Raw genomic sequence first — 21,210 nt, 5'->3', positions numbered from 1 at the left:
TCTGTGCTGGCAGTGTGGAGCCTGCTTGGGATTCTTTCTCTTTCCCTCTCTCTCTGGTCCCTCCTCTGCTCCCAAGTTCTCTCTCTCTCTTTCTCTAAAAACAAATAAACATTTAAAAAAAATTTTTTTTACTGTTTATTTAGTTTTGAGAGACAGAGAGACAGAGCATGAGCAAGGGAAGGGCAGAGAGAGAGAGAAACGAAACTTGAAGCAAGCTCCAGGCTCTGAGGTGTCAGCACAGAGCCCAACGCAGGGCTCGAACTCAGAAACTGCGAGATCATGACCTGAGCTGGTCATATGCTTAATCGACTGGGCCACCCAGGCGGCCCCTGAAAAATTTTTAATATTAAGTAACATCTGTATGTTTTTCTCTTACCATGTTTATTACTCAGGCCCTACCACAGAATTGAGCAGGGTAGAACCAAGTTTTACCTCCCCTACACCTTCAAAGTTTAAAAGAACAGGGGCACCTGGGTGGCTCAGTCGGTTAAGCAGCTAACTCTTGATTTTGGCTTGGGTCATGATCTACTAGTCATGGGTTTGAGTCCTGCATCTGGCTCCACACTGGAAGTACTGGAATGGAAGTACAGAACCTGCTCTGGATTCTCTCTCTCTCTCTCTCTCCCCCCTTTCCTCCCTCCCTCCATCCCCAACTCATGCTTTCTCTCTCTCTTGCTCTCTCTCTAGATAAATAAATTTAAAAAAAAATTAAAATTAAAAAAAGGGAAATTTCCTTTAAAAAAAAGTTTAAAAGAACAAATAAATAATTCTATATACACATCGGCAAGATATGAGAATAACTTCCTCCCTTCTTTTCCCCCCACCAGCAATGGGCATTATCTCATTTTATATTTTTGCTGATTTTTTAAAAAGCAAATGATTAAGAAACAAAACAAAGGAACACAGAAAAAGAGAGACAAACAAAAAAGCAGACTCTCATATATAGAGAACTGGTGGCTACCAGAGGGGAGGTAGGTGGGGGGATGGGTGAGATAGATAAGGGGATTAAGAGCACACTTTTGGTGATGAGCACTGAGTAACATACAGAATTGTTGAACTAGTGTACACCTGAAACTGTATGTTAATTATACTGGAATTAAGAAAGCAAATTAAAAGTAAATGGATTGCTATATTATTTTTGCTTAATTATCAGTGAGGCTGAACATTTTTCTTGCTCTTCATTTAACCTAATTGTCCTTGAAGTTTTATTAATTATTTTGTAAATCATAAAAATAATACAGTGCCATGAAGACCTCAACTCCCTATCGTATTGCTACATTCTCTACAAACTATTGCCTTTCTTTTTAATTGCATTATCTTTTTAAAAACAAACTTTTTATTTGTGTGTTTATGTGTGTGTGTGTGTTTTGAGAGGGAGAGCACAGTGAGTTCAGGCGCGGGCGTGCGCGCGCACACACACACACACACACACACACACACACACACACACACACACAGGGGAGGGACAAGAGGAGAGGGAGACAATCTCAAGCAGTCTCCACACTCAACACTGAGCCTGCGCAAGGCTCAATCTTACATAAGTGACCATGAGGTCATGACCTGAGCCGAAATCAAGAGTGGGACGCTTTTTGACTTTGGCTTAGGTCATGATATCACGGTCTGTGAGTCTGAGCCCCGCATCGGGCTCTGCACTAACAGCTCAGAGCCTGGAGCCTGCTCGGATTCTGTCTCCCCTTCTCTCCCTGCCCCTCCCCCCCACTCGCACTCTGTCTCTCTCAAAATTAAACAAACATTAAAAAAAAAAAAAAAAGTAGCACTGGGTGTTGTATGGAAACCAATTTGACAATAAATTTCATATATTGAAAAAAAAATTAAAGAGATTACTTCCTTGAAAAAAAATAACAATAAACATTATCATGCTGTAAAAAAAAAAAAAAAAAAAAAGAGTGCAACGCTTCAACCAAGTCACCCTGACACCCCAAAAGCAAACTTAAAAAAAAATTTTTTTTTAACGTTTATTTATTTTTGAGACAGAGAGGGACAGAGCATGAACGGGGGAGGGGCAGAAAGAGAGGGAGACACAGAATCTGAAGCAGGCTCCAGGCTCTGAGCCATCAGCCCAGAGCCCGACACAGGGCTCAAACTCACGGACCGCGAGATCGTGACCTGAGCTGAAGTCGGACGCTTAACCGACTGAGCCACCCAGGCGCCCCGCAAACTTTTTAAAAGTTTAAGTTTTCACATAGCCAAACTGACGGACTTTTTCACCTATGTAAACTTTTCTCAAAAAAAAAAAAAAAATTATATAGAACTACATTCTTTCATTTTAAACAAAAATATTGTTTCTTACTACATAATGTATAAGGATATCCCTACTTCTCAGACTAATAGTATGCTCTTAGAAAGACAAATAAAATATCTATTTGGATGATTAACAGGAAGGCATCAACTAAAAAGGTATTAAGGCAAATCTACAGGATGAATTTTGACTCTAAAAATAAGTTTTAATAAGAAAAACCCTATGGGTGCCTGGCTGGCTCAGATGGTACAGCATACAACTCTTGATCTCAGGGTCATGAATTTGAGCCCCATATTGGGGGGGGAGGGTAGAGTTTACTTTAAAAAGAATAAAAAGGGATGCCTGGGTGGCTCAGTTGGTCAAGCATCCGACTTTGGCTCAGGTCATGATCTCACGCTTCATGGGTTTGAATCCAACATCGGGCTCTGTGCTGACAGCAAGGAGCCTGGAGCCTGTTTCAGATTCTGTATCTCTCTCTCTCTGTGCCCCTCCTGCATTCACACGTGTGCTCACTCTCTCTCTCTCTCTCTCTCTCTCAAAAAATAAATATACATTAAAAAAAAAACAACTAAAGATTTGAGGCAATTACTTTATTAATGGGAAGTGTAGATTTTTTAAGTTTATTTATTTACTTTGAGAGAGAACCTGGCAGAGAGAGAAAGGAGAGAGAGAATCCCAAGCCGGCTCCATGCTGTCAGCACAGAGTCTGGTGCAGGGCTCAAACTCACAAACTGTGAGATCATGACCTGAGCCAAGAACAAGAGTCAGACACTTAACCAACTGAGCCACCCAGGTACCCCAAAAGTGCAGAGTTTTATACCTTATCAGTGTATAAACACATAATCAGAGAAATGCTAAATATACAGGAAATATAATTTGCGGTAAGACTTTTGTCTGTCAGAAGTAAACCAGCCAGTTGGCCAAAAAACAATTTATGAGTACTGCATATTAAGAATATATTCACAAATACTAAATATATTTAACAAAACATATTCATTGGTAGAATATTATTTACAAAAATATATACTTTTCATTGAATATACACTTTTGCATGAAATACATTAGAAAGAAAATATTTACAAAAAGACTACGCCACCATATAATCTTTGCTTTCAAAAACAGAACATTCCTAAAAACAAACAAAAAACCCCAGAACATTCCTTAAAATGCTGCTCTGAAGGTAGAATGGGAATACCTTCAGCTAAAATTTCACAGAAATAGTCAAAGACTGTTTAAACAAGGTTTTGGTAAATCCATGAATTTGATCGATTTGTCAGTTAGGTGGATGGAATCTTCCTTGCATTTGTTGTAAGAAACCTGTCTAAAGTTGCAAAACTTCAGAGCCAGAAAGCTGAAGAGAATTTTCTGGGGACAGAAACAAATTTCTTTATCTGCTTGTGTTCATCCAAATGCCAGAAGGGGATTCTTGGCAGATTTCCATAAGTAACTGAATTGCCACCCTTTATTTAAATTTAACCACAGATGGGAAACATTTTCCCTAAAAATAATTAAAATCTTAAGTTTTGTACAAGAAATAAACTTTAGTTATACAAAAATTCATTAACGTGGAGCTCTGTTTTCTCAAGATGCCAAAGTATACCTATTATTATTGAACCACAATTGTCAGGAAAATGTTAACAACCCAAGTAATTTACAAAAGAATTGAATTCTCTGAAACAAATCTATGTCAGCTTATCACTATATTATAAAGCAAATAAACTCAAAAAACTATTAATCAAATTACTGCATATCTTAACCTTTTTTAACCTAATATTTGTCCCCTTTGACCAACAGGAAAAAAAAGTTTTCCACGATAATAACAAAAAAAAATCATACTTAAGAATGAACAAGGGGGGAAAAAAGAATGAACAAGGAGTTCTAAGCAAGTTAAACAGTAGCAAAGGCTTAGTTCTGGATTCTCCTCAAATCTATTCACAAAAACAGATGGAATAGACCAAGAAACAGACCCATCCGTATGCTCAACTGCTTTTTTACAAAGATGCAAAAGCAATTCAATGGAGGAAGAACAGCTTTCTCAACAAATGGTGCAGGAGCAACTGGACATTCACAGGCAAAAAAATGAACTTCAACCTACACTTCACACCTTAAATAAAAATTAACACTGGGGTGCCTGAGTGGCTCAGTAGATTAAATGTCCAACTTCAGCTCAGGTCATGATCTCATGATTCATGGGGTTTGAGCCCTGCATCGGGCTCCGTGCTGACAGCTCAGAGCCTGGAGCCTGCGTTGGATTCTGTGTCTTCCTCTCTCTACTCCTCCTCCACTCACACTCTGTCTCTCTCTCAAAAATAATAAACATTAAGAAAAATTTTTTAATTAACACAAAAGAGATCAGACTTAACTATAAAATGTAAAACTCAGGGGCACCTGGGTGGCTCAGTCAGTTAAATGTCAGACTCTTGATTTCAGCTCAGGTCATGAGCTCACAGTTCATGACCCACATCAGGTTCTCTGCTGTCAGTGTGGAGCCTGCTTTGGATCCTCTGACTCCTTCTCCCTCTCTGCCCCTGTCCCACTTGTGCACATGTGTACACACACACTCTCTCTCTAAAATAAATAAAATATTTAGAAATTAATAATAATAATAATAATAATAATAATAAACAACTATCTTGGCCTACTTCCACCTCCATCACAGAAACCTTCTCTAAAGTACAGGTGAATCCATCTAAATTAAACATGAACAAGAGAAAAGAATGCAATCTAATCCTATGTGAAGTACTGTGATAAAAAGACAAAAAGAACCAAATAATGCATTAACCAATGAAGGTACATCAGAAAAATATGGCCATAAAGTAGATAAGAACTGTAACATAATATCTTAACATGAATTAAAAGAAACTAAGAAACTGACAGGAGCTATAAAGAATAAATCAGAAATAGAAAACCTAAAAAAAAGAAAAGAGAGAGAGAATGTAGACATAACCAGAGCATTTACGAAAGCAATGACAAAATTCTGGACAGAATAAGAAAGAAAAAAAATTCAGAAAGGATGACAAAACTGGAGGAACACTAGACTTAAAGGACAGATACCAGGGATACTGCTTAATAAAGGATAAAAAGGAAAAATACAAAAATAAAGCAAACTTTAAAAATAAGATAAAAAGAATTTGAGGAAAGATGTAGATATAAAAGACAAGCAATGAAGATCCAACATACATGTAACAGGAGACCCCAAAAAGAAAATGAAAGCAATGAAACGTTAAATACTAAAATCTATCACTGATGAAAATATTTATGAGAACAGCCAACACTTAATACATATTCTAGGGGCATCTGGGTGGCTCAATTGGTTAAGCGTTCAACTCTTGATTTTGGCTCAGATCATGAAGATCTGCGCTCACAGCACAAAGCCTGCTTAGGATTCTCTCTCTCCCTCTCTTTCTACCCCTCCCCTGCTCATGCTCTCTCTGTCTCTCCCTCAAAATAAATAAATAAACCTTTAAAAATACATATTCTAGTAAAAGTATCGGTTTTTAAAGATTAAAAGTCCTTTGGGCATCTAAGAAAAAGATAAAGTCACTTAAAAAAAATCACAGGTATTAGACTCTGACAACAACACTTTTTACCAGAATACAATAGAATAGGGCTCAGCAAACTAGGGCTTGGGTACCAAATCCAGCCCACTGTCAGGTTCTGTAAATAAAGTTTCTCTAAACACAGTCATGCTTGCTCATTTACATACTCTATATGGCTGCTTCTGCACTACAGTGGCAAAGTTATGTAATTTTGACAGTGACTTATGTTCCACAAAGCCTAAAATAATTACCATTTGGCCTTTTACAGAAAAGGTTTGCCACTAGTATCCAAAATCTATAAAGAGCTCATCAAACTCCACACCCGAAAAACAAATAACCCAGTGAAGAAATGGGCAGAAAACATGAATAGACACTTCTCTAAAGAAGACATCCGGATGGCCAACAGGCACATGAAAAGATGTTCAACGTCGCTCCTTATCAGGGAAATACAAATCAAAACCACACTCAGATATCACCTCACACCAGTCAGAGTGGCCAAAATGAAGAAATCAGGAGACTATAGATGCTGGAGAGGATGTGGAGAAACAGGAACCCTCTTGCACTGTTGGTGGGAATGCAAATTGGTGCAGCCGCTCTGGAAAGCAGTGTGGAGGTTCCTCAGAAAATTAAAAATAGACCTACCCTATGACCCAGCAATAGCACTGCTAGGAATTTATCCAAGGGATACAGGAGTACTGATGCATAGGGGCACTTGTACCCCAATGTTTATAGCAGCACTCTCAACAATAGCCAAATTATGGAAAGAGCCTAAATGTCCATCAACTGATGAATGGATAAAGAAATTGTGGTTTATATACACAATGGAATACTACGTGGCAATGAGAAAAAATGAAATATGGCCTTTTGTAGCAACATGGATGGAACTGGAGAGTGTGATGCTAAGTGAAATAAGCCATACAGAGAAAGACAGATACCATATGGTTTCACTCTTATGTGGATCCTGAGAAACGTAACAGAAACCCATGGGGGAGGGGAAGGGAAAAAAAAAAAAAAAGAGGTTAGAGTGGGAGAGAGCCAAAGCATAAGAGACTGTTAAAAACTGAGAACAAACTGAGGGTTGATGGGGGGTGGGAGGGAGGGCAGGGTGGGTGATGGGTATTGAGGAGGGCACCTTTTGGGATGAGCACTGGGTGTTGTATGGAAACCAATTTGACAGTAAATTTCATATATAAAAAAATAAAAAAATAAAATAAAATGAAAAAAAAAAAAAAAAAAGGTTTGCCAAACCCTACCAGAGAGTAACATATTTAAGAAACCCGAGGCAAGAAAATGTGAGCCAAGTACTTATATTCAGCAAAACTGACCTTCAACTATAAAAGCCACAAACAGTTTTAAACATGAAAGACAGGACACATTATTCACATGAGGCATTTATGAGGGTTCAAAGAGATTTAAACTATCAAATGATGATTACAGAAGCCTTAGCATAAGGACTTGTGTTGTGCATTGAATATATTTAACTGTAGAACCAAGACCAATGATGGGCAAAGGTGACAGAGTACTATGTGATCTGTATGGGGCAAACAGAACTGAGAAATCTTGGGAAGCAGGAACCAAGTAGTCTAGGGACTTGATTATATCACACATATGGAGTGAAGTAGGTATGCATGAAAGGCAATGAGTGGAGGAATGGGCTGTATTATGAGCTGAATTGTTCACCCCCTGCCCCTGCCAAATTCATATACTTAAGTTCTAATACCCAGGACTTCAAAATGAGACAATATTTGGAGACAGGGCCTTTAAAGAGGTAATAAGGTCATTTGGGTGAGTTCTAAGGTGATGACTTGATGTCCTATAAAAAGAGGAATATAGGACACAGACAGGCACATAGTGAAAATATCTGAGGAAGACTGCCATCGAAAGCCAAGGAGAATCCTTAGAAGAACCCAACTCTGCCAACATCTTGATCTGGGACTTCTAGCCTCCAGAAGCGTAAGAAAATTTTGTTGTCTAAACCACCCAGTTTGTCATACTTTGTTATGGCAGCCCTTATTAACTAATACTGGCTAGGAAGAGGAAGTAGTTCTGGCTAGATAGGAGTTCACAAATACTGTTAACTCTGTCCCAGAAGTATGAAGTCTCAAAACAGCAGAGCTTTTGATATGTGGTGACTATGCCTTAAATAACACAATGATTTTTTTTTGGGGGGGGGGGGCACCTGGGTGGCCCAGTTGGTCAAGTGTCCCACTTCAGCTCAGATCATGATCTCACAGTTCATGGGTCTGAGCCCCAGGTGAGGCTCTGTGCTGACAGCTCAGAGCCTGGAGCCTGCTTTGAATTCTGTGTGTGTGTGTCTCTCTCTCTGCCCCTCCCCTGCTCATCCTCTGTCTCTCTTTCTCTCAAATATAAACAAACATCTAAATTTTTTTTAATGTTTATTTATTTATTTTGAGAGAGAGAGAGAGAGAGAGAGAGAGAGAGAGAGAGAGAAAATGCATGAGGGGAGAAGGGCAGAGAGAGAATCCCAAGTAGGCTCCACAAAGTCTGCACAGAGCTCAATGTGGGGCTCGAACCCACAAACCCATAAACCCGTGAGATCATGATCTGAATGGAAACCAAGACTCAGATGCTCAATCAACTGAGTCATCCAGGCACCCCAATTAAAAAATGTTTAAATAGGGGCACACAGCTCTTGTTTTTTTTAATGTTTGTTTATTTTTGAGAGAGAGAGAGACAGAGAGAGAGGGAGAGAGAGAGGGAGGGAGGGAGGGAGGGAGAGGGAGGGAGGGGCAGAGAGAAAAGGGGACAGAGGATCCAAAGCCAGCTCCGCGTTGACAGCGGACAGCCCCATATGGGACTCAAATTCAGGAACCCTGAGATCATGACCTCAGCTGAAGTCAGATGCTTAACCAACTGAGCCACCCAGGCACCCCTGGAGCCCAAGACTCTTGATCTCGGGGTTGTGAGTTTGAGCCCCACATTGGGCGTGGAGCCTACTTAAAAATATTGTAAAGAAAAATAGGGGCGCCTGGGTGGCTCAGTCGGTTAAGCGTCCGACTTCAGCTCAGGTCACGATCTCTTGGTCCGTGAGTTCGAGCCCCGCGACGGGCTCTGGGCTGATGGCTCAGAGCCTGGAGCCTGCTTCCCATTCTGTGTCCCTCTCTCTCTCTCTGCCCCTCCCCCGTTCATGCTCTGTCTCTCTCTGTCTCAAAAATAAATAAACGTTAAAAAAAGGAAAAGAAAAGAAAAATAATAATAATCCAAAAAAAACCTTTAAATAGTGAACATTCAAGAGAAAACATAATGGACACAATATTTGCAACTTGAAAAGCCCAGAAACGTTTCAAGTAGTGTCAGTTCTAAGGAAAACCAAGAAGAAGGAACACCCAAATAAGATACGTCTTATTCCTGAAATCAACTAAAAAAGTAAGTAAATAATACATAAACAATCCTGCCAAGCAAGAGAAAGTAATGGCAGCAACTTTGGATAATTCTTTAGAATTCAAATTAACTTTTTTAAAGTAACCTCTATACCCAACATGGGGCTCAAACTCACGACCCCAAGCTGCATCCTCTACCCACTGAGCCAGCCAAGTCCTCCTCAGATTAACTTTAAAAAAATTTCAGGGGCACCTGGGTGGCTCAGTCGGTTAAGCACCAACTCTTGATTTCAGCTCAGGTCATGATCTCACAGTTCTTGGGATCGAGCCCCATGTCAGGCTCTATGCTGACAGCACAGAACCTGCTTAGGATTCTCTCTCCCTCTCCCTCTTCCCCTCTCCCACTTGCACTCGTTCCCACTCTCTCTCAAAATAAATAAATAACTTGGGGCGCCTGGGTGGCTCGGTCAGTTGGGCATCCGACTTCAGCTCAGGTCACGATCTCATGGTTTGTGGGTTCGAGCCCCGCGACGGGCTCTGGGCTGATGGCTCAGAGCCTGGAGCCTGCTTCAGATTCTGTGTCTCCTTCTCTCTCTGCCCCTCCCCCACTGTACTCTGACTCTCTCTGTCTCTCAAAAATAAATAAATGTAATAAATAAATAAATAACTTAAAAAATTTTTTTGCTAACAGAATCCCTGACGATCAACAAACAAAAACAGTTGCAAGCATCAAATGAAAAGATAGTTTCAGTGAGTATTAATGAAATTATGGTTCATTGCAAGTTTTTTTTAAACAGTAATAATCACTAATAATTGAACCTATATTATTTCTTGCCCTGTATCTAAAACTATACAGGCCATAGATTTTGAGAGGACAGTAAGGTAAAGGGGAAAGCTATTTTCCAATTTGTAGCTACCTAAAAGAGACTTGCTCCCAGGTGCTGAGGGGGCCAAAGTTCAGGCAGATCAGAGGGGAAATAGCTAGAGTCAAATGCATCATTTTACAACAAGACTTTTAATGTTTTTAAAAGTTTCTTAAATGTTTTAATGCCTTCTTAAAGTTTTTTAAAGTTGTATTTTACATGAAATTGCACAAGTTAGCAACATATATGTTACTTTTCTTTCAATACAAAAGAACCAATTACAGATGTCCTAGACAGCAACACTTCGCTATCTATATTAAAGTGTGACAAAGTTTTGAAATACATCTTGTCACTAAAGCCATTGGTATTACCAATATAGAATAGTGAAAAGGCTCTCCAACTGTTTCAAGACTTTACAAAATACACTTGAATACTGCTGCATAATTTGCCTTTCTCCAGAAAAGCATATTAAACTTTGTTGACATTGAATACAAAATAAAATTCAAAAATCTGCATCTTGAGTACTTTTGGTTTCTTGACCTTTATTTGAATTTGAGACTAAGCTTTACCAAACAACAGAATTTACACTGTAACTAGCCAACCACAGTCCTCATTATGGAATCTATGCAGTACATTTGTTACCTAGGAAACAGATCAGAGCACAGGCAGAGTGCAATTTCTGTATAGCAAAAGAATTCTCCAATCATGCTGGTAAATAAAGTCCATAAATCAACTAATCAAAAGCAAAGTCAAGAAGTATCACATAAGAGTTAAGCTCTATGGAAACTTTTTTAAAGGAAAAAAGAAACCTGTGGGGCTTCCTCAGGCAACTATGTAGCTCTCTTAAGTAAATATTATGAGCAGGTTTCTTTACAAACACAAACTGTCAAAAAATAAACTGTTCAAAATAAATGGCTTCTCTCCAATCTTCAGCTTCTCTATTTTTGACAGTATTTAAAAGAAAAAGCTTCTTCAGAGCCAGCCTCGTACATCTGGTAGCAGAATATTAATCCAAGAATGAATTCTGCATTTTCCAAGAGCAGCACAAGTTTGTGCCGTTCTTAAACAATGCAGGACGATAAAGGCTGGAATGAGAGGTCACTGTCCACACTTCTAACAGTCAAGACCTGCTTCCACACCAGGCTACAAAAAACTTCATGAAAAAGAAGGATCTGAAAGTCACAGATCTATTATAAAGAATAAAATTGCTACTTTTCAGCTTCCATTTGGTTATTACTAATGATAATACTAGTCCTTTGAGGGTTCCAAGTAATCTCAAGTGGCCATTTTGGGTTTCCTTTAATGGTAACACGCTGGTAACTAACAAGCAGGAAAAGTCTATAGATTTTCAAGCCTATCAAATTTAACTGGACAGCTTAGTGTTGTTTAAAAAAAAAAAAAGAAACTGGTAAATGTCAGTTTATATTGCTCAAGTACATTTAAAACCCAACTTTACATAAAAATTCAAAATTTCTGGAAGTAACATTTAGTAGCTGAAAAAAATTTCAACCATGAAGACTGAAAAATAATTTATATGCCTTCCTAAACACCGACATAACAGAAGAGAAATCAATTGAAAATATGTAAGGTTCTCTGCACTGCTTCTGATTACACTAAAATGTTACTGCTAATTATACAAAACCCAAAAAATATCCACATATCAGAGCCAAAAATAAAAACAAAGCAAAAAAAACTAGGTGTTATCTTTTAGCCAGCCCACGTAAAGACACTACACTGCCAATCCCAGAAAACTGTTAGGCATAACTACAAGTTGCCAAGCAATTCTCAAAACAGGCCACACACTCTTAATGTTTAATTTACACACTGACTCTTTGTTAAACCTTATCCCTCCAACTGCCAGTCCTATAAATAAATACATAAACAAGCAATTCAAGTTGTTAGCTTATCTTTTTTTGAAATTTCTAAGAACTGATAAAGAGTGTGTAATCTAATAGCTGAAACTCTGGGAGTGTTTTCGAATTCCATCCCATTCCTAATACAAATTAGGACAATAATAAAAAAAACAAAAAACAAAAAACAAAAAAACAAATTAGGACAATAAGCCCGAACAAATTTCAATACCCATGCTCTTTGGGCCATCCTTATTGAAAAAGAAGAACCCTGCTCAAGAGCTTACTAGTGCCTTGAACTGAGCTCTATGCAGCCTAATTTGGTTTAGCTAATCTAGACAGGAAGTCAAAGCAGGAATATAATTTGATCAATTCAAAGGGGCTGGTGAGACAAATGTCAGAAGTAGCCTCTTCTAGGTTTTAAGTGTACAAAAATGTACACTCCAGGTATACATAAAATTAGGCATGCAATAATATTAATCTGTTAATGTAACTAGGGCAAGAATCTAGGATAAATTTTTCTCCTAGAAGATCACTCTTTTTGGCATACTAAAATGGTCTCCTCTTCATAAGGACAAAAATCAGTTTGCCTAATTAAAACTGCATTAAAACTGTGCACTGCTGGGGCACCTGGGTGGCTCAGTCTGTTGAGCGACCGACTTCGGCTCAGGTCATGATCTCACGGGCTGTGGGTTCGAGCCCCGCGTCAGGCTCTGTGCTGACAGCTCAGAGCCTGGAGCCTGCTTCGGATTCTGTGTCTCCCTCTCTCTCTCTGCCCCTCCCCCACTCTCACTTTGTCTCACTCTGTCTCTCAAAAATAAATAAATGTAAAAAGAAAACCTTTTTTTTTTAAAGTGTGCTCTGCTTTCTGATGAAAGCACATTGCGTCTGTAGAACCACATTGCTTTCTATATCTCATTTGATGAAAATTTAAATATTTTGCACCACTATGTTTTTCAAGGAAAGCCTCTGTTTTCTACATAAAGCTGTATATATAACTGAGTGTACCCAAAACTATTTTTTTAATCTCCTTGATAAGTCAGATTTAAATTTGTCTACATGGATTCCAAACAATAGACAAAAAGAAAAAAAAAAGTCTCCAGAAGTGAGTAAACTGAGATTAATATAAAGATATAAATCTGTACCTGCATTAAAAATCTGAACGTGCAATATTAAGTTTCTGGGTACTTATTCAACTTCACTTACAATTTGGATATCTACAAATATGTATCAACTCTTCATAAGAAACTCAGATAAATAACATAAACCGGAAATATCACCCACGGTACTTTTCAAAAAATTATATCCACCAGTGCAACCCAATCGTTAGGTTTTGTAAAGAGAGAATACATAAAAACATAGAATAAAAGAGGGAAAGAACAATCACAGGGAGGAAAATCAGTTCTAACATTCACGATCTCCCCATACGCTGTGGAAGATCTCCTATTTTAAACCAGCAAAAATAAAGGTTTTAGCCTGAACGGAAAACTAGATGTTTACTGCACTCCAACTTAACCTCCACTGTGGAAGCTATCACTATCTGAGTCGCTTGTTAACTGTTTACTTAATAGGTAGAAGATTCGGTCAGGCTAATCCTAAGGAGTCTGGGAAATAGCAAAACTTTACCATCAAACTTTAAAATATGGATAGATATCCAAAAATTCCTAAAAAAATCACAGCCATGTTCATCTTTGATTTGCCTGAAAGTCCCAACCTAATCTTAAGAAACAGAAGAGGAACCACCCGAAAACCAGAAACCTTCTCTGATCTGGGTTTGATTCTGGTCAACCCAGCCTCCTTGCACCCAGGGAATACATTTGTCGATGTATTTGATAACAAACACAAATCACTGTGCGCAGCCTCGGATGGGGGAGGGGGCGGAAGAGCGCTTCGGAGAAAGCCCTCCTCCGTTAGAAACAATAAATAAGGGACCGAAGCGATGCACGTTCCTCCACACACGCCCCACACGCACCTCAGCGTGCCTCTCGCGAGGGAAACAAGTCGGGCAAAGACCCGAACCACCTCTCTCCCTCTCTCCACAACCATCTCAACACTTGGAAACTAAGAGGGCAGATCTTTTCTTTCTCCTTCCCGCCCTCCTTCCCACCTCCAAACAGACCCAAGAGCAGGAGCAGGCGAGCCAGACCCACGCAGCGCGCCCGCGGCGGCGACAGGAGATGCCGGGCGCCGCGCCGGCCCCGCGAAGGCTGACCAGAGCCTCGGCCGCCGAAGCTCGCTCCCGGAGCCCGCTCGGCCGCCTGGGGTCTCACCCGTCGCGCCCCCAAGCCCGGCGACGGCTGGCCGCCCGGGTCGCTGCCCTGACTCTCGGCCTTCCCACCCCGCCCCCCCCCCCCCCCGAGAAGACAAAAGAGGGTTCAGCCGGGTCACTGCTTGGCGGCCGAAGGGGAGACAGCCCGGACCCCAGCGCGGCCGCCCCCCACACAAAGGGGCTCCCCGGCCCAGGTCGCAGCGTCGGCGCGCTCGTCCCCGCCCCGCGCGCGGGCTCTCACCCACCTGCAGGTGTCTGTGCGTCTGTCCATAGGAACGCGGGCGGCGGGGGGGGCCTGCGGGAGCCGGGCAGCCCGGGCTGGACGGGGCGGGACCGAGGGGAGGGAGGGAAAGCGGCCAGAGGGCCGGGGAGCGGCGGCAAGAAAAGCGGGGAAGGCGCCGGGCGGACGGAGGCGCGGAGCGGGGGGCGGGGGCGCCAGCCTGGCTCTGCCGACCGGCGCGCGCCGCTCCGTGCGCCCCGGGCTCCGCGCGCCCGGCTCGGAGCGCGGCGGGCTGGGGGCGGGGCGCGGGCGGGGCGGGGCCGGCGAACGGGGCGGGGGCTCGGACCCCGGGCTCCAGCCGGCACCGGAAACGCGCCGTGGTCCGCGAGACCTACAGGAAGTGTGTAACGACACCTCCTACGAGGCGCTCCGAGCTCGCCGTCGTCGCTGCCCGGAGGAGGTGTGGACCGACCCTCCTACCACACACCGGCGCGCACGGGCTCGGGTCTCTGCACCCAGACAGGTGTGAAACTCACTATCCCCGCTACGTTCTGAAGTGGGCAGCTCTCCGTCCTGCCGCGGTCCCCACTGCTCCTTGGAGCTCCATACAGCTCCACCTAAACCCAAGGAGCAGAACTTGCAAGAACCTGCTCCGTTCGTCTGGTGTGTAACACCTGTTTTAACGCACCGAGTAGAGTCACCTCCACACCCAGGCACGTCCAGGAACACCTCCTGCTGACACATCTAACCCACAGTCACCACAGCCCAGTAGAAGTTACCAAGCCAACTACCACACTCGCGTGCATCCCATAGAGAGAGAGGGGCAACTTAACACCTAAAACACACTAGAACCAGGGAGGACAGCTTGGTACAACAGAGGTAGGGCTGGCGCCTTCCACCTTTATTTTATCTAGCACACTTTTATAGCACTTAATATGTGTCCGGGGTTAACACTAAGTGCTTAGAGAATATTAATTTGTTTAATCCGAAGAACTCTATGCAGTGAGTGTTGTTAGCATTACCAGTTTATGGATGAAGAAACAGGCACAGAGAAATTAAGACATCTGCCCAGGATCAGATGGTAGCTGGAGGAACCCAGATTCATCCCAGATAGTTTGGCACCATGCTCTTAACTCCCTTTCTACTTACAGCATTAAGTATCTCCAAAAAGTAATAGTGGTAATAAATAACATTTAAAGCATATCTTATTAGCTATGGGGTGCTCACATCCTTGCCTCACCCCACTGTGACAAAGGACACCTTAGTCCCTTTTACGCTTGGGGTATGTGAGGGGAGAGAAGAATATGAGGCGGAGAAAGAGACTAACTTCTAAACAAAGAAGGATTCTTAACACCTTGCTCTGTCAACATCAGGACTCCTCCTGGCATAGGCTAATTAAAAAAAAAAAAAAATCCATGTGAACATTTTTGACAAAATAATGTCTGTCCAAAAAACAAACAACAGTTACTTGCCACATATTTCAAATATGTTATCCTGTGGAGAAATTGGAACCCTGTGCACTACTGATGGAAATGTAAATGGTGTAACCACTATAGAAAACAGTATGGAGGCTCCGCAAAAAGAATAAAATTATGAGCCAGAAATCCCACCTCTGGGTATATGTCTAGCAATTAAAGCAGAAACTTGAAGAGTTATTTGCACACCCGTGGTCACTGCAGCATATTCACAATGGCCAAGAGGTGGAAGTTGCCCAAATGTCCGCAGTTGGATGAATAAATAAACAAAATGTGGCATATACATACAATAGAATCTTATTCAGACTTAAGTCTTAAATTTTAAGAAAGAAATCCTGTCAAACGCTACAACAGGAAGGAACCTTGAAAATATTCTGATGAGTGAAGTAAACTAGTCACAAAAGGACTATTGGAATACTGCATGATTCCACTTATGTGAAATACCTAGAGTTGCCAAAATCATGGAAACAAAGTACAGTATTATGGCTGGTGCCAGGCACTGGGGGAGAGGAACATGGGGAGTTGTTCCACGAGAATAGAGTTCCAGTTTAGCAGAATGAAAAAGTTCTAGAGATCTGTGACACAACAATGTGAATATAGTTAACACTACTGAACTGCAAACTTAAAGGTGGTTAGCAGGATAAATTTTATATTACATGTTTTTGTTTTGGTTTTATTACAAATAACTTTTTAAAAAAGCAATCCCTGGGGTGCCTGGGTGGCTCGGTTGGTTAAGCATCTGACTCTTGATTTTGGCTCAGGTCATAATCTCACGGTTTGTGAGTTCAAGCCCCGCATTTGTGCTGATAGCACAGAGCCTGCTTGGGATTCTCTCTCTCCCTCGCTCTCTCTGCTTCTCCCCCACTTGAGCTCTGTCTCTCTCAAAATAAATAAATAAACAAAAAGAATGCAGTCCCATTTAAAGGATATTTCCATCATGATGAATTTCTTCAATGATGCAGGCTTTCAGCTATGGTGGGATACTTTGTTGAACAAACTACTTCTCCCACTAAGGACTATAAAATCTGTATTTAAAACATTAAAACAACAACAAAAACTGTTTAAAGCTATTGTAGAGCAACCTAGGCAACCAAGGCTTGAGAGTCCCAGAGCTCAGCAAGAAGGGAAACACATTGAAGTGAATCCTATATTCTCAATCACTTTTCCTTCTTAGGACATTGTTGATTTGTGTCTAGGAGTATAGAAACCAGTGAGGAGCATCCTAGAATTTTCAACAGTCTGATTGGGCTATGGATACAAAATTTGGAGGTCAAGTCTATCAAGGCAGCTAGGACTTAAGAGGCCAACATCCCAGAGAAAAGGCAATCATGGCAAAAGGAGTCAATCACTCTATATGTCATTTGCTTTGTACACACAACAGGCATTTGCTTTGTGCACGCAACAGGCAAGAAGCCATGAAACTGCTGAGTACCCCCCCGCACAAAAAAAAATCTTGGCAACAACACTTGACTGTCGTATAGTGTTAGAGAGAATTAAACAGGAAGGAAGGGTCCCAGTGAAACCTCAAACTTACAGTTGAGACCCTTGAAGAACTATACCCTAAGAGTAAAATCATATCAGAAATAGCACTAACAATGCCTGAAACAGCCTGAACTATTTTTTTTTAATTTTTTTAATGTTTTATTTATTTTTGAGACAGAGAGAGACAGAGCATGAACAGGGGAGGGTCAGGTAGAGGGAGACACAGAATCTGAAACGGGTTCCAGGCTCTGAGCTGTCAGCACAGAGCCCGACGGCGGGGCTTGAACTCACAGACCGTGAGATCATGACCTGAGCCGAAGTTGGGCACTCAACCGACTGAGCCACCCAGGTGCCCCAGCCTGAACTATTTAAATGACTAGGTGGGTCAAGATGATCTTTCCATGTTCTATGTGCCTGCAAGAAAAAAATCTTCTTGGAAGAATCTTAATATTTCATATACAATATCTAACATTCTATCAACAATCACCAAATACACCAAGAAAAAACTAACTGCACAAAAGCCAAGAAGAAGAAAAAAAGACTTTAGAAACAGGGGTGCTTTCATGGCTCAATCAGTTGAGCATCCAACTCTTGATTTCAGCTCAGGTCATGATCCTAGGATGGGGGGATCGAGCCCCACATTAGGCTCCACACTGAGCATGGAGCCTGCATGGGATATTCTTTCTCTCTCTCTCTCTCTCTCTCTCTCTCTCTCTCTCTCTCTTTCTCTCCCCCTCTGCCCCTCTACCCCACTTGTGCTCTCTCTCTTAAAAAAAAAAAAAAGGACTTTAGAATTAGATGTACACATGATCCAGATACTGTAGTTTTATATGCAACTTTTAGAACAATTATGGTTAATATGTTCAAGAACATCAATAACAAAATGGAGAATTTCACTAGAGAGCTAGAACCTTTAAAAAAGAATGAAATAGAGCCATCAGGGAGACACAAATCAGAACCACAATGATATCACTACACACCAAGATGGTTATAATGAAAAAGACAATAACAAGTGTCGGTAAGGATGTGGAAAACTGAAACCCTCATACACTGCTAGTGATATTGTTAAAATGGTGCAGATGCTTTGGATAACAGACTGGCATTTCTTCAAAAGGTAAAACAAAGCTACTGTATGACTCAGCAATTCTTCTCCTAGGTATATACCCCAGAGAAATGAAAACATGCACACAAAACTTGTACATGAATGTTCATAGCAATATTATTCATAATGACCAAAAAGCAGAAACAACCCAAATGTTCATCAACTGCTGAGTGGATAAGTAAAAAATGGTGCGTTCATACAATGGAGTATTATTCAGCCAATAAAAGGAATGAAGTACTGTACATGCTACAATTTGGATCAATCTTGAAAACATGCTGTGTGAAGAAAGCCAGTCACAAGAGACCATATATTCTATGGTCCTATTTATATGAAATGTCCAGATAGGCAAGTCTAGAGACAAAAAAATAGATTAGTGGTTGTCTAGGCCTGAGAGGCTTTGGGGGGAAAATGGGGTAACTGCTAAAAAATAAAGGGTTTCTTTCTGAAGTGATGAAAAATTTTCTAAACTTGATGCTGATGATGGTTTCACAACTCTGAATATATGAAAACCACTAGATTATACACTTTATATGGGTGAATTATATGGTATGTGAATTATACCTCAATAAAGCTGTTACAAGAAGTACTGCGTGCCTGGATGGCTCAGTTGGTTGAGTGTCCGACTTCGGCTCAGGTCATGATCTCTCATGGTTCATGAATTCAAGCCCCGCATCAGGCTCGCTGCTGTCAGCATAGAGCCCACTTTGGATCCTCTGTCTCCCTCTCTTTCTGTCCTTTCCCTGCTCATGCTCTCTAAAATAAGTAAACATTAAAAAAAAAAAAAAAAAAAAAAAAAAAGGTGGAGCGCCTAGGTGGCTCAGTTGGTTGAGCATCTGGCTTTGGCTCAGGTCATGATCTCACAATTCGTGGGTTTAAGCCCCACCATCGGGCTTGCTCCTGTCAGCACAGAGCCTGCTTTGGATACTCTGTCCCCCCTTTGACTCTCCCCCACTCACTTGCTCACTCTGTCTCTCAAAAATAAATAAACATTAAAAAAAAAGAAGATAGTACCAAAAAAATTTTTCCAGAACCAAAAACTGTACTAACTAAAATTCTAAATCCAATAGATAGGTTTAACAGCAGATTGGACACAGCAAACATGAAAATTAGTAAACTGCCATAAAACACCCTACCATATTTCAAATTTAGATCTAATGCCACTTGATACTGGCTCCCATCCTCTGCCCAGCTCCTATTCTCAAACTGGGGAGAATTAAAGTTCTTATCTCCTAGAGGGGTAGGGAATAGCTGGGAAGTGATTTGGTCCTTTCTTGGATAAATATATGATCAACTGTGTATACTTTTAAGTTTCACTAACTTTACTGTCATGCTTTTTTGTGTGTGTTTCAACAATGTTTTGCATTAACCCTACAATAATGAAACCCTCAAGTTATATTATTGCAAAGTTTTAATAGGTTATATTATACATTTCAAAGTTCTATTAGATTCTTTTTATTTTTAATTAACCTGTTTTAGATTACTAGTTACTAGTAACTCAGGAACAGCCAGATGGAAGATATGGAAGGTGTGGGGAAAGGGTGTGAGGCTTCATTGCCTTCTCTAGATGTGTCACTCTCCACGTGTTCATCAACCCAGAAGTTCCTCTTAAGCTGTTTTTAAAATCTGCTGTTTTTCAATAAATGATGCTGGAATAATTGAATAGCCCTAGTTAGAAAAATGGTCTACACCTTTCAACATGTACAAAAATTAACTTGATTTGTATCATAGACTTAAATGCAATACTTAAAACTATAAAACTTCCAGAGTTTTCAGTTGAGCCAAGATTTAATTATGACACCAAAAGCATGATCATGATTCATTAAAAAAATTGGATAAATTAAAACTCCATCAATATTAAAAATGTATGTATATAACTGGTAAGAAAATGAAAAACATAAGCCGTTGAAAGGGAGAAAATATTTGCAAATATCTGAAAATGACTTGTATCTTGAATATATAAAGAACTACCATAATTCAATAAGAAAACAATGTAATAAAATATGGACGAAAGGTCTGAGCAGACACTTCACCAGGAAGGTATACAATGTAAAATAAACACATGGAAAGATGCTTAACATCATCACGGATATGAAAATTAAAATACAATGAGATACCACAACATATTAGAATGGATAAAATTTAAAAGACTGAACATATCAAGTGTTGATGAGAATGTGGAGAGATGAAACTCTATACATTGCTAATGGAATATAAAATGGTACAACCACTTTGGAAACAAATTTACCAATTTCTTTTTTTTTTAATTTTTTTAATGTTTAATTTTGAGAGAGAGAGAGAGGCAGAGAGGGAGACATAGAATCGAAGCAGGCTCCAGGCTCTGAGTTGTCAGCACAGAGCCCAATGTGGGGGCTCGAACCCACAAACCATGAGATCATGACCTGAGCTTAAGCCAGAATGCTTACATCTACTGAGCTACCCCAGGCGCCCCAGCAATTTTTTAAAATTAATTAATTAATTAATTTTTAATTTACATCCAAGTTAGTTAGCATATAGTGCAACAATGATTTCAGGAGTAGATTCCTTAATGCCCCTTCCCCATTTAGCCCACCGCTCCCCCACATACACAACCCCTCCGTAACCCTCTGTTGTTCTCCATATTTAAGAGTCTCTTATATTTTGTCCCCCTCCCTGCTTTTATATCATTTTTGCTTCCCTTCCCTTATGTTCATTTGTTTTGTATCTTAAATTCCTCATTCCAGTCATATGATATTTGTCTTTCTCTAATTTCACTTAGCATAATACCCTCTAGTTCCATCCACATAGTTGCAAATGAGCCCTGGAAATTTCT

General features: G+C 40.6%; 1 protein-coding gene across 1 annotated transcript in view; it reads right to left on the bottom strand.

Moving 5' to 3' along the window:
• Positions 1-14,506, bottom strand: part of KIAA1958 (KIAA1958 ortholog) — a 153,850-nt gene extending 139,344 nt beyond the window's left edge. The window contains exon 1 of the mRNA XM_042963680.1: positions 14,368-14,506. The gene's annotated coding sequence lies outside the window, so the exon portion shown is untranslated. The remainder of the gene's footprint in view (positions 1-14,367) is intronic.
• Between the last annotated feature and the right edge of the window lie 6,704 nt (positions 14,507-21,210).

The sequence above is a fragment of the Panthera tigris genome, chromosome D4 (genome assembly GCF_018350195.1).
Source record: "Panthera tigris isolate Pti1 chromosome D4, P.tigris_Pti1_mat1.1, whole genome shotgun sequence".
Classification (NCBI taxonomy): domain Eukaryota; kingdom Metazoa; phylum Chordata; class Mammalia; order Carnivora; family Felidae; genus Panthera; species Panthera tigris.
Note: the sequence above shows the minus strand (reverse complement) of the source record. Positions and strands in the feature narration are given on the sequence as shown.